This window comes from Candoia aspera, chromosome 15 (genome assembly GCF_035149785.1).
Source record: "Candoia aspera isolate rCanAsp1 chromosome 15, rCanAsp1.hap2, whole genome shotgun sequence".
In the NCBI taxonomy this organism is placed as follows: Eukaryota; Metazoa; Chordata; class Lepidosauria; order Squamata; family Boidae; genus Candoia; species Candoia aspera.
The window spans coordinates 10,635,181-10,648,538 of NC_086167.1; positions in this window are offsets into that span (position 1 = coordinate 10,635,181).

The window sequence follows — 13,358 nt, forward strand, 5'->3', positions numbered from 1 at the left end:
GATCCCACACTGGCTTTGCAGCCATCAGAACAGCTCCATGTGCAGAAAGCTGATGCTGCGTGCCTCTTAGATCCTACAAATTAGCAGTACTGTCTGTATGTGATGGTAGCAATTATTCTGTAATTTACCAAAGAGTTAAGGTCAAAATTGAGGCAATCTAATAATAGGAGTAGTAGGGTTTGATTACCATAACATTGGAGCAAACTCTTCACCAGTGATCAAGATATGCAGTAACTGTTTTTTTAAGCATGTTTTCTTTGGAAGAATCCTCTAACTTGAATTCTCCAGTTGTTCAAGCAATTATTTTTTCTTTATCTCTTTGGCTGAATTTTAGCATAGATTCAAGCTCCTTGGTTTCAAACTCCCAGCTGAATCATCATGCATATTTGGGACATAGCTCTCTGCATAAGCAGTAGAAATAAATATGTGGGTCAGCCCTGTAATTTTAACTATACATCAATCTCAATTTTAGGATACTAATTTTGTTAACTTTTGCTCACTAAATCCAATGGTCTCAAATTATTTATTTACTAAGTCTGTGTATCAGTTACCATCTCAATGAAGGTTAGTTCCCAGTGATGTCCAGTGAAATCAAACAGATTTTTTTTTTCAAAATTACAACAGAACGTAACAAGGTTATCAATCTTCAATGGTGAGGCTATTTAAAGCATGTTCAACCTATCAGTCCCCAAAAAAAAACACCCTCCAAAACAAAAATCCAACCCCTTAACCCATTACAAATCCAGATTCACACTCTGAATTGATGGAGTGTCTCAAGTAAAGAGAGACACTTTTAACAGATGTCAAAAAAGAAAACGTAGAAGGTACCTCTTGAAGATCAACGGGTAGGAGACCATTCTAAAAAAGTGAATTTCAGTAACTCCCAGGTGAGGTGTGGCCCTTCCCAAAAGTCTTAACTGTATCTCAGATCTATAACAAAGAAAAAAACCTTGACGTAACTTGTCCCAGTTCAGAGCTTTCTATGCTGAGAAGAACTTCATCCTAAAAGACAAGCAGCTGTGATAGTCATACCAACGGTTATGGAAGAAATCCCATTTTCTCTTTTATTAATGAACATGTCTGAAGGCACAACTCTCCCTAGTATTTATTTATTTACTTGGCAACCATTGTGCCTTCCTTCAGCAAGTGCAAAGCGAATCCCTATTCTTTGGAGTGAAAAAATGGACGATGTCCTAAATATAACCAACCAGTTGTTTGTGGCAAAGAGTCACTCTTTGAGTGAGATGGGTGGTGATGAAATTCAAAATATAAAGAAAGAAAGAAGAAGGGGGCATTTCTACCCATTCCACATATGCAATCCAGTTGGAGTGTTTCTTGATTCTTCAAATCTTGGGGATGGTACAATTTTTGCCACCATACTTCAGTTGACGTATACAACAGAGAGAAAACTTCTCTGAGATGTCAGCTTTCTATATGCAGGCAATTGTATTACAGATCACACCTTCAAATAAGAGAGCCTCCATATATATTTTGAGGTGGTACGATCTCCCAGACATCTACACCATAGTCTTCCAAATACTGGAGTTAGCTTTCTTCATTCTGAATCTAATTCCTACAAAGGTTCACTGGAAAACAACCCAGGATTATATATCAGAGCTATTGCACGACATTTCTGTTGTAAAACCCAGGTTCTGAAGAAGGGTTCAAAGCTTGGTGAACAGGCTTAATGGGGAACGAGCTTGACTTGTGCTTCCATCAACAGTTATAGTCTGCTGCTAACTCCAGAATGCATCAACAGGAAGTGTAGCTTAATTCCCACATAGCAAACCAATGCCACCAAGGAGTGTTGAAATTCTTCATGCACATGGCATTGAGATGTTCCTGAGCTTTGGATCTTTCAAAAGGGCGTGGGTGGGGGGAGAAATTCGGTTGTAGCTAGAACAATTATGAGTATTTTTGAATGCACTGGACATAGATTGAATAGTTTTGTAGCTTATTAATGCTGTTTTCCCCCCCTGTAGGAGGGTTTCTTGTGATAAAAATATCACAGTAAGAGGATAAAAGTAGAGTCAGTAAGATTTAATGCATAAAATGAACCAAAAGAATTACATGTAGCTGTAGAAGATTAAGATCTATTGTGATGAGAATAGGACAGACTTTGCTGACAGCTGCCATTGTTTTCCCAGAGTCCTCCAAGCATTGCATTCTGGGAAATACAGGGAGAAAATTGAATCCTCCAATGGAAGCTGTCATTGTTCCCTCTCTCAGAATGCAACATCTGGACCAATGCAACATTTGGGGCATTCAGAGAGGGGAAGGATGGCAACTGTTAGAATTAGTTCCCTTCCCATCCACCTGAAACCAGTACGAAGAAGGAATGACATCACAATCACAAAAATGTTTCCAAGCAGAATGAGAACTAGCTTGGTATAGGGGTCTAGGTGCTAGACAAGAAAGCAGGAGATGTGAGTTCTAGTCCTCCCTTAGGCATGAAATCTGCTTGCGTGACTTTGGGCTGAAGAAAGGGACTGGCCCAATCCACCTCTTGGAGTTCTTGTTGTGGAGAACATAGGAGGCGGGAGCATTATATATGATACCTTGTAATGGTATTGGGAAAGATCTTGGGAGAACAGGCAAAGGGATGCTGCCTAAGGAACGGTGAGATAAGAGAGGGCACAGCCCACAGCTGCATAATGGGCAGAGCAGGAGGCTCAGAAGGGACACCTCATGTGATCTCAGGAAGTTACCAGCAGAAGAGGGGAGAGACAAGCTACATTTCGTTCTCACAGCCCACAATCAGTTTCCCCTGGGAACTCAGGAGTGGGGATGAATCTGAAGGGGAGGGCGATGTATGTGGGAAAGACCTTGGGAGACAGGGCGAAGAGAGACTGCCAAGGGAATGGTCAGATAAGAGACAGCTGAGCCCACAGCTGAATAGTGGGTGGGGCAAGAGGCCCAGAAGGGACCCTCCCTAGTTTCTCAGACTGTAAAGGAGATGGGGGGATGAATCTGAAGGGGAGGGTGATGTAATGGTATGTGGGAAAGACCTTGGGAGACTGGGCCAAAAGACGCTGCCTAGGGAATGGTCAGAGAAGAGGCAGCTTAGCCCACAGCTGCATAGTGGGTGGGGCAAGAGGCTCAGGAGGGACCCTCCCTAGGAGACGGGGAGAATTGTACTTTCAGACTTGCAAGTTTCTGTTAGTGTAGCTTTTCCATAAAGTAGAATTAGCTTACCTGGTCATGTTTCCTGTCGGGTCTACCTGGGTAAGGCTGACACACTTTCAGTTGTACAGAAGAAAGGTGGGAAATAATAATTAATAATAATAATAATAATAATAATAATAATAATAATAATAGGAATAGGAAGGCTCCCCTGTGACCCTCCAATGCCAATCTAAACTGAATCATCATCATACACCTCTCTTGCATGTTTTTGCTACCAGTCGAACACCTCTTAGATTTCCGTTCATCTGGGTCCACCACCATTTCCTCTCTGTCATTTGAGGGGCAAAACAAAAAGCCGAGATTCAGTACATACCAAGACTCAGGAACTGGCATTTCCATCCAGTGGGGACATTTCCAGAGGGAAGGGGAGATGGTGTTTTTCTAAATCTGCTTAACAAACAAATGCAAATGGAGGAAGGGGAATGTTTCGACTCACATCCATGCAGGCCTGCAGACCTCCCACCTTGCTCCCTTGTCCTTGACAAGGGATATAGCTGCCTTAAGGGACTTGTAATGGGATATGATGCCTTTCACCTCTGGGTCTTGAGTTCGAATTCCAAATCCATCTCAGTTCACCAGTGAGCAAAGGTCATTCACATCCTGCAAGTGCTCAGGAGCTTATTTGAAACAAGTAGGTGGTCTCCTTTTGGTTTTTAGAAGAAAAGAGAGGGGGGAAACTCTCTTAAATGAGAGTTTTGAATTGTTTTATGTATACATTTCCCATTTTTGCTTATGCTATGTGGTCTGATTAGGTTGATCATCAAAGGGGATCAGACGTAGCTCCAGGTCAGAAATACAAATTGGTCAAGATTTGGAAACATGGAGGTAGTTCACTACCGCATCCTCTGTTGCTTGTTCACTTTGGATGTGATGGAATACTTAACAACTGTGGAATCCTTGGTACTAAACAACGTACCCGAAGGATGTTCTTTGTGTGGCAACTTGTATGAACTGTCAAGCTGTCCACTGTATGTCACCTTCATTCTCCTGTACAAATGTTGACCTACATGCAGCCTAGATATAAGTGGCCTGATTGCCCAAACAGCAAATGGATTTTGAGACTAACATTGATTTGAATCTAGAGGACAGTTTTACAAGAGATCGGCAATTTTCCAGCTCCCATTGTGTTAACAAAATGGCTGGGGTCATACATTGCGCTGAACCAGAAGTTGGCTTGTTTATGTTGGACTTAGCATGACAAGAGAACACCCCTAATATAGACTGTAACTGTGATTTATGGTTTGTTCAACAAGCCGTCACTGTGTACAGCATGTGGGAATCCTGTGGTTTCTTTCACTTGAATTTGGCCATTGAAATGAAGACAGCACAGGATAATCAAGAATTGAAATCGTTGTACATGCTGTATGTATGTTCTGGGCTGGTCCAATGAAAAACAGAGTACATCTGACAAGCTCATGTCTAATCTTGAGAGCCTGAAGAAGATAATCTCTGAAGGCTTTCAAAAATACAATTTATGCCATAACTTAAAAAAGAAAGCCAGGATGGGGATAGTTATGGAGGAGGAGGAGGAGGAGGAGAAGGGGAAGGGGAAGGGGAAGGAGAAGGAGAAGGAGAAGGAGAAGGAGAAGGAGAAGGAGAAGGAGAAGGAGAAGGAGAAGGAGAAGGAGAAGGAGAAGGAGAAGGGGTGGTGGTACAACATTTTACCAGGGACAAAAGCTAGGAATGGTATTAGCTCTCTCTGGCCATGAAGGAACAGGTGAACTAATATATTCAATGAAGTCTCATCGTTTCAGGGGCATGGCAGCTGGCACCTGAGACTGATAGGTCATCCTGGGTCATAACTTACTAATGTCCCGGTAACTAGGACATCTCTTGTTCTTCCTATGTCTCAGAGCAGTCCTTTAATAAAGGCTTTGTGTCCTTAAATAGACACGATTCTGGGAAATCTGTCTCAATCATGCGGAGAAGCGTATGAATGGCATTTGGCTACTTACTGTTGCAGCACTTCCATTCTTTCCTACGGAGGCTATGAATAGTATGTCTGCCCAAAAGACACACAGAGAGAAGAGCTGATCTTTGAGATGATCTATTGCCACCCAGAGTTCTCAAGCATCTCCAAGCAATTTTGCCAGGCTTTGCCAGGGCGGCCTCTGTGACCAGTCCCCCGGGACATTCAGTTAAGGGGAGGGGGGAAAGAAATACTGCAAGTCCGGTGAAGAAGGGTTAAGGAGACTCGCTGAGTTGCTCGACGGAGGAAGGGAGGGAGAGAGATGTAGCCCAGTGATGCTGGAAAAGCATTGGGTGAATTTCGTGTGATGGTGAGAGTGTGCGTTGCATGGGATGTACCTGAATAAGAGGAAGAACGAGATCATAGACCAACAGACTAGCATTCGAGTTACAGGTACAAGGTAAAGGTAAAGGTTTCCCTTGACGTTAAGTCCAGCCGTGTCCGACTCTAGGGGGCGGTGCTCATCTCCGTTTCTAAGCCTTGGAGCCGGCGTTGTCCATAAGGACCCGTCCGTGGTCATGTGGCCGGCATGACTGCACGGAACGCCGTTACCTTCCCGCCGAAGCGGTACCAATTAATCCACTCACATTGGCATGTTTTCGAACGGCTAGGTTGGCAGGAGCTGGGACGAGCAACGGGAGCTCACCCTGCCGCGTGGATTCGAACCGCCGACCTTTCGATCGGCAAGCTCAGCAGCTCAGCGGTTTAACCCGCAGCGCCACTGTGTTTGTACAAAGTTACAATATAATAGAAGAATGTACTGTTTGTGCATGGGCTGGGACCCTCAGCTAGAGGGGCTTTAGAATACCTGCCCCACAAAAGTGTAGAGGGAAAGAGAGGCCTGGTGCTTAAAAATGCTCTGCTCTGGAACAGGTAACAGTGTTCAAATATTTGCAGGTTCCCAAGTAACCTCTTGCAACTCTTCAGGTAGTCCTCGCTTAACAACCATTTGTTTAGTGATGGTTCGGACTTATGACAGTGCTGAAAAAACTGACTTACAACTGGTCCTCACACTTATGACTGTCACAGTGTCCCCCTGGTTATGTGATCATGATTTGGGTGCTTGGCAACCGGTTCACATTTATGACCATCACAGCATCCTGTGGTCATGGGATCGCCATTTTTGACCTTCCCAGCTGGCTTCTGGCAAGCAAATTCAATGGGGAACCATGTGATTTGCTTAATGACTGCAGTGATTTGCTTAACAACTGCTGCAAAAAAGGTTGGAAAATCGGGTCAGATTCACTTAATGACCACTTTGCTTAGCGACCAAAATTCCAGTTCCATTTGTGGTCGTTAAGTGAGGAGTACCTGTAGTTGCATTGCTCTGTAACAACCTCTTGGCTTTAATGTGATGCTCCATCTCATTTAATCTTGGAGAGTTGGTTTGCTTGGCCTGTGCCTCTCCGAACATTATTAAAAACGCTGCTGGTAATTCATAAACCTGCAGCTTCTATTCTTGGAGCGTCTGCTATTATTTTATTTCTCCTTGGTCACTCAGCATTCTTTCTTCTCTCTCTTCCTTCCATCTCCTACTGCAAAGCTCCCAAAGGAAATGAGCACCAGCATTAAGAATAAACATTGTTTACATTATTCTTCAGTTCCAACAGCTTAGTTCCAGCTTAATCTGGAGTTCTAGTTCTCAATTTTGCGGTGTTTTGGGGTGGGGAGGGGTGAGGGGGACACCCGCTTCCTTTTCGGACCAGTAACAACTCTACTTTCTTGCTTCCATCGTGACTTCCGAATCTGACGTCTCCTGCAAGACTTTTCAGTTGTTGAAGGTGGAGAGGCTGTCAATAGCGCTGTTCTCGCTTGGAAGAAGGTTGCATGCTAGGGGGTGGGGGGACACTGGATGGGGGGAGATCTGTCCCCCTTCAGTCAGATGCTCTTGGTTGCTGCCAGGTCAAAGGAAATGGTCAGTGGAAAATGGTTTAATCGGAGCAGCCTCTTGGTGGTCTTCTGTGGGTTGGTGAGGACATCTGCTTTGGGTTTCAGTTGTCAGGCTGAAGGAGAACTCCAGTATTACGTTTTGATGCAAGCTCATGATTACGGCGTATGATTTTAGAGCACGTAATCTCGTAAAAGTCTCTGAGATCACAAAGCATGGATTGGGCTCGTCCGATTGTGCATTTTTAGACTCAGGAGTCGTAGATCCAATAGTTAGAAGGAGACCACAAAGCCACTGAGCCCAACCCTTCTTCGTATAAGAATCCAGATTCAAGCGACTCTGAGATACGGCTGTCCAAACTCTGCTTGAGCACCTTCCCAGGTCATTGATTCTACAGTCAACTTCCTCCTACCAGTAAGAAGTTTCCTCCAGCATTTATTTAGAATCTCTCTTTTTATAATGCAAGACCATCGTTCTGTGTCCTGTGCTCTGGAGTAAAAGGCAATTGGTTCTGATCTTATTCAGAACGATGTCCCTACGAGTTTCTTGAGGAATGTTACATAGTCATCTTTTCTCAAGGCTAATTGGAATTGTCCGCTCAGTCTGAGCCGATGATTCAAATCAAGCCAGAAAAATGAATTGCTGTGATTTTCTGAAGCAGTCGATGAAAATTAGCTTGGAGGCATCCAGTCCAATTCAAATGGGAATCATCAGTGTTGAGTTGGGCCATCAGTTTGATTCGCCAAGCTGATTTTGTTGCCTTCAAATAAAACCTACAAATCAGAGCTTTATATAGTAGTAAGCCTTTAAAAAATTATAGAATGTTCAAAAAGCGCATCAACCAAGATTGGATATATATGTTGTACATATTTGCCAGATTGCAAATATCGGCCTGGGACAGAGTGGAGGAAAAAAGTCATATGCTTAATGTTTTATTCCAGCACACTGTATGTAGATAGAACTCTATTGTTTATCTGATTCTTATTGTAATGAATGGGGCAGACCCCTGGTATTAAATGATCCCACATTTATTATTTATTCATTGCTGTCCTCTAATTTTGCTGTTTTTATGTTATCTGGTTGTTGTGAGCTGGCCAGAGTTGCATGGAGTTTGGGCAGCATCTAAATGGGATGAAGTGAAGTGAAATAAAATAATAACGTAACATAACGCTATTCCGTAAAACCAATGCCATGACAGAAAAACATGATGGAAGTAAGAACAATGGTTATTCTTTCCCAGAATAATTGTCTCACATTTCTTATCATAGGGACCTAATTCTCACTGTCTGGATTAACATGGAGACTAGAACCCAATTTCTTAGCTAGTGTTTTTTTTTTTTTTCAAATTCAGAAGTGCAGTTCTTGACATACAGAAATGTGTTTATATGGAAAAGCTGAACACAACCATGTATATTTGGGGGGAACTGCATAAAAAACAGGTATAGTTGATCAGGGCAACTGCTTACTAAAAGAAGTGTGATTTCTTTTCATACATTTTGAAAGATTACAGACTGATGGGCGTATTAGATGGGAAAGAGGAGAAATTATATAGATATAAAATTCCAATATATAAATAAGCATAAAAACTGCAAAAGTAACTGTGTTCTAATCTAAATATGACTCCAGAATGTGTTGATTACTTTAAAATGCAGTTCAGAGAACATCTCCCCCTTTTCTTCAATCTTTGGGCTACCCACTATCAAAACATGGAGCCCAACTTCTATTAATTGACCAACCCAACCTTTCGTAGCTCCCTTGCCTGAAAAAAGGGTTTTTCAAAAATGAAAGAATCAATTGTGGGTTCTTCCCCCAAGAATAATGGTATTTTCAGATGGTCTTGTTTGGGGCTGCAAAATTAAAGAGCCGGAGCTTTGAAAGGAAAGGCTTTAATTAATTGGGGAGATTTTGAAACCCCATCACCGTGTCAACAGTTCTTTCAGCTTGGAATTCAAGTTATTTGCACAGGAGCCAAACCAAGGAGACCAGTGGCCAAGGTGATGAAATTTCTGAACGGCTGAGAAGAGAGACTTCTTTGAGGAAGCTAAGGAGAGAAAGGAAGGAATGGGAAGCTGGTAAGGGAAGTAGCTTTGCGATTAGTAGATTGTAAAAGCCCTTTGAAATCTCCTGCGTTCGTTGAGACAGCTTTTGGGGTTGGGGTGGGGAGTGACAGGGGGTTAATGGACCTAATAGCATGCAGCAGATCTTGAAGCTATAAACGAGATGACAACACAGACAGGACCAAAGTGGGACTTCCCATTGTTCTGGGAAGAAGAGTTGGAATGATGGTGTTATCTGGGTTTCTCTAGGTTTCCTATTTCCACCACAGCGAAACAGAGAAGAACAAAAGAAAATTTAAGAATGAGCACCAAGGTTTTCTTCTCCCCTTTCTTCTCCTCTTCCCTTCCTCTTTGCCTTTTGTTAATTTATCTTCTTGGATTGTAAGCCCAAAGGCTATAACTGCCTTTTTTTAATCATGAAAGAATCTCTAGGAGACTTGAAGGCTTAAATGAGAAATGAAAAAATCAGTACTGGAGAAAGGGAGAAGATAGCCTACCTGGAGAACACTGAATAAGGCAGGCCTTCGTTCTTCCCTTCTAGATAGATCCTGAGTTTGCCTCCATTGCTCCCTCTCTTATAAAATAATGACTTCTCATACATTTTATTTTTAATTTACTTGCCCTGTTAAAGAAAAGCTTAAATCTCTCAAATCTCTTCCACATCTATTATATTCCTAATATTACTCCCCCACTCTTCCTTGCAAGGAATTTCTCTCCTAGAAGCTCCTTGTTTCAAAATGGACCATAGGCTCTGGAACCAAATAGTCATGGAGAACATAGGGAAAAGATTGCCAGTCTCTTTAAATAATTGGGGCCCTCTAGGATTCCCATCTTTCCTAAAAGAAACCTGGAGGGGGGGCTTCTGGAAAGGAAATGAGGGTCCAGTGGGCTGATATTCTGAATATGAGACATTTTGTGCTGGTCGTGCTGCAGCAGTTTCCATGACTCTATCCAACAGCAAAGTCATCTTCAAGTCAAGCTCAACTGTAGGTGATTCTTGACTCCAAGATGCTTTTTCAACCTCCCAATCTACCTTTATCTGCTCTCACTTATCCACTAGATCAATACATCTTGGTAATCTTTCATCCAAGTATTAACCCAATCCAACCCTGATTAAGTCTGTCAGGATCAACCACGTTTGGCTTGGGGCTGACACCTGTTGTGAGCCCACCCCTCAATAATGCTACCTAATCAGAAGTATCTCACTTACCAGCCTGATTGCCACTGAAGTCAGAACACATCTAATGAAGCTCTACCATTTTCTTCTCTCCCTGTCTGTCACTGTCACCTTGGAGTCATCAAAGGTCTTTATGACGCCCTCTAGTGCTAATTATTCAGTACTTGGTTCTGTGTGATGGTGCCAAAGGATTACAGTTCCCATACACTTTTATAATGTCCAAGAACTCTTGGCCTGTCCATCAAAGCTTGGCTTGATCCTACCTTGTCACTCTTCTCATATCTCCTGCTACTTTCCACCTACGTGCCTTTGTGTCATCCAGTTGACATCTGTTCTTCTGGGTACCCTCACTTGTGGTGAAAACCAGAGCTTGCTATGCCTTCTTCAAAGTGGTCATTCTCCACATGCTGGGTAGATTGAAATTCCTGAACCATCCTGTTGTTTTGGCCTGGTTTGAGTATTCCATCTTTGATGTCTCTTCTTTCCTAGCTTCATGCAACGGCATGACACAAAAATGCATGGGACATTGGATATGATAGGTGTATGAAGGCACAATATATACTAGCACTGCATGCTGATAATAACATGCTGGTATATGGGTAATTACATGAAACCATGAGTAATAGGGTGACATAACAAGCATGACCTTGCTTATCTAGAGCATCTGCAAAATGCTCTGAACAAAAACAAAAGATTCCATCTCAGCTGAGTAGAAAAACCCAGAAGGAAATTTCTTCTGGTTCCAGGAAGTAAACAAAAGATCTTGAGCTACTTCTCAGTTCTATTGATTTGGCCTTCTCTGTTTATCTCATGCTATGTGAGATGCCATGTTTTCCATGAAAGTCCTAATCTTGGTTAAGCTCAGGGTGGGTGGGTGGGATGGGGGGGAGGATTTCTACTGGGGGAGGAGGTGATTCTCCCATAATGGCATTGATTCCCCGCCTCTCTCAATCTGCTGGCAGTCTTCTCCCACCCCCACCCCCATCACTTCCTGTTGAACAAATAAACAGCAGAGTGTTGACAGCTGTCAGAAGTATCCTGATGGAAAATGGATGTTGTGGTGGAGAAGCTGTGTGTTTTTTACATATGTGTGTTGTGCATATGAGAAAGAATGAAGCTTTGTGTTGCGCAGCCAGGCAAAGAGGAGGTAAACCTGGAAGCAGGGGCCAGGATGGGTGGTCTTCAGACGTTCCACAAAGTTCATCCCAAAACACAAGAGGAGGGGGTTCATCACCTTGTGGAATTGAGAGGGGGGAGAGATTAGTTAAGTTTTGGGAACGAAGATAGGAACTGGAAGTTAGCTGTCGTCTGAAGTTCCTAAAAGCTGGGGAAATGGAAGTGAATTGGATTTATCTGTAATCCTAGGCTATATGGGACGTTAGAGGTTAACGCTCCCATTTTAAAGTCAAGCTGGTAATCTGTGAAGTAGATGTAAAAGAACTGGAGCAGTGCTACTTCAGCCCCCTCAACTTCTTGCGGAAGTTTTCAACCAGAGGGTTTTTATGATTTATTATTCACATTTCTATCACCGCCCATCTCCCCCTAAAAGGGGGACTCTGTTATGATACACAGATTAGTCTACATTTAATTCACAGCAGTCAAACATGTACTTGATCTTACAGCGGCTACACCGGACTTCTACAATTTGATTTCACAAAGAACCCACCCCATTCACCCAGCCCCCCAAGAGAGATTTATTCTTGGAAGTGTTGTGCATCCCTCCTTAATAAATGCGTTGGTACACGCCCTTTCTGAATTTATGCTTTTTCGTATGCAACTTTCCGCAACGCATTCCTTTTTAATGGAACTGTTGAGCCAAGAGCCGTGTCACAACATCCAGAGAGTAGCGTAAAGCGAAAGGTGGGGGGCGGGGTTAATTTGCCTTTTTCTCCCAAGTGACATGAAAAGTTAAAGTCATTTGCTTTTTAAAAAATGCAGATCAAACCAAATTGTCCAGCACCATAACTTTCAACAAAGCCTATGCTTGAATCCTTGAAGGGTCATATCAAAGTTCTACAAGATTCACTTTGATCCTTTCTGGATACAAGTTTTGCTCTTAAAAAAATCTTTCTTTCTTTCTTTCTTTCTTTCTTTCTTTCTTTCTTTCTTTCTTTCTTTCTCTATCATCTATCTATCTATCTATCTATCTATCTTCCTATCCGTGAATATTTTGGCCCCCTTGTTACAATTTCTGTACTTTTCAAATTCACCACTGCTTTGAACTGACTTCCTCAAAACTCAGAGCAAAGAAAAAAAGGGTTTTTAAAAAATCCTTTGTAAAGGTGCAATAATTTTCATATGATGCCACTGGTCAAATCTTTCTTTTTCATTGATTAAAGCTATTGGAGTGAGTCATGTCCATTTACGTGGGAAAGCACATACTGGAACATTGTGGAGAGTCCAGAAGATGAGCTTTTCTCTGACTAAAAGATCATTTCCTTAGATGAATGGGGAGTTTTCTTTAAATATGTAGACGCCTTGCAGAATATTCCTTCTTTTCCCAAGCATTCTGTATTGTTTCTGTGCATTTATCTGCAAAGAAGGCAACTGGAGCAAAATTTGAGATATTAGCAATTAATTATTGCCAATATTATTACTAATATCATCCAAAATCAGTCGCATTTGAAAATAAACCTCAATTTTAAAAGAGAGATAAATAAATAAAATGCACTGACATTTTTAAAATGGGAAGTGTTGAATATAAATTCCATTTAAAAATAGCAAAAATATTTAAAAGGTCTCTCTTTTAAACAGAGACAATTACAGGACATTCTCTCTCAGTGAAGTTCTAAATGTCAGTCTGACTAAATGGATTGAAAGGAGCTTTTTTAAATAGACTTCGTTTTTTTAGAAAACAAAGCCCAGTTGGATCATTTACCAAATATAAGCATTTCTCTGTATTCAAATAAAAATAAGCAGCCCCAGTAACTTACTTCACGATATTAACTGTGGATGTTCCTTTTATTTTTATTTCACAATTTTTTTCTATTTGTGAAAGTGTGGTTGGAGAAAGTAAAGAACAATGAAAAGGAGGGAAGGGGGAAACAATAACCAGTTCCTGTAATCTTATGCTACAAACTG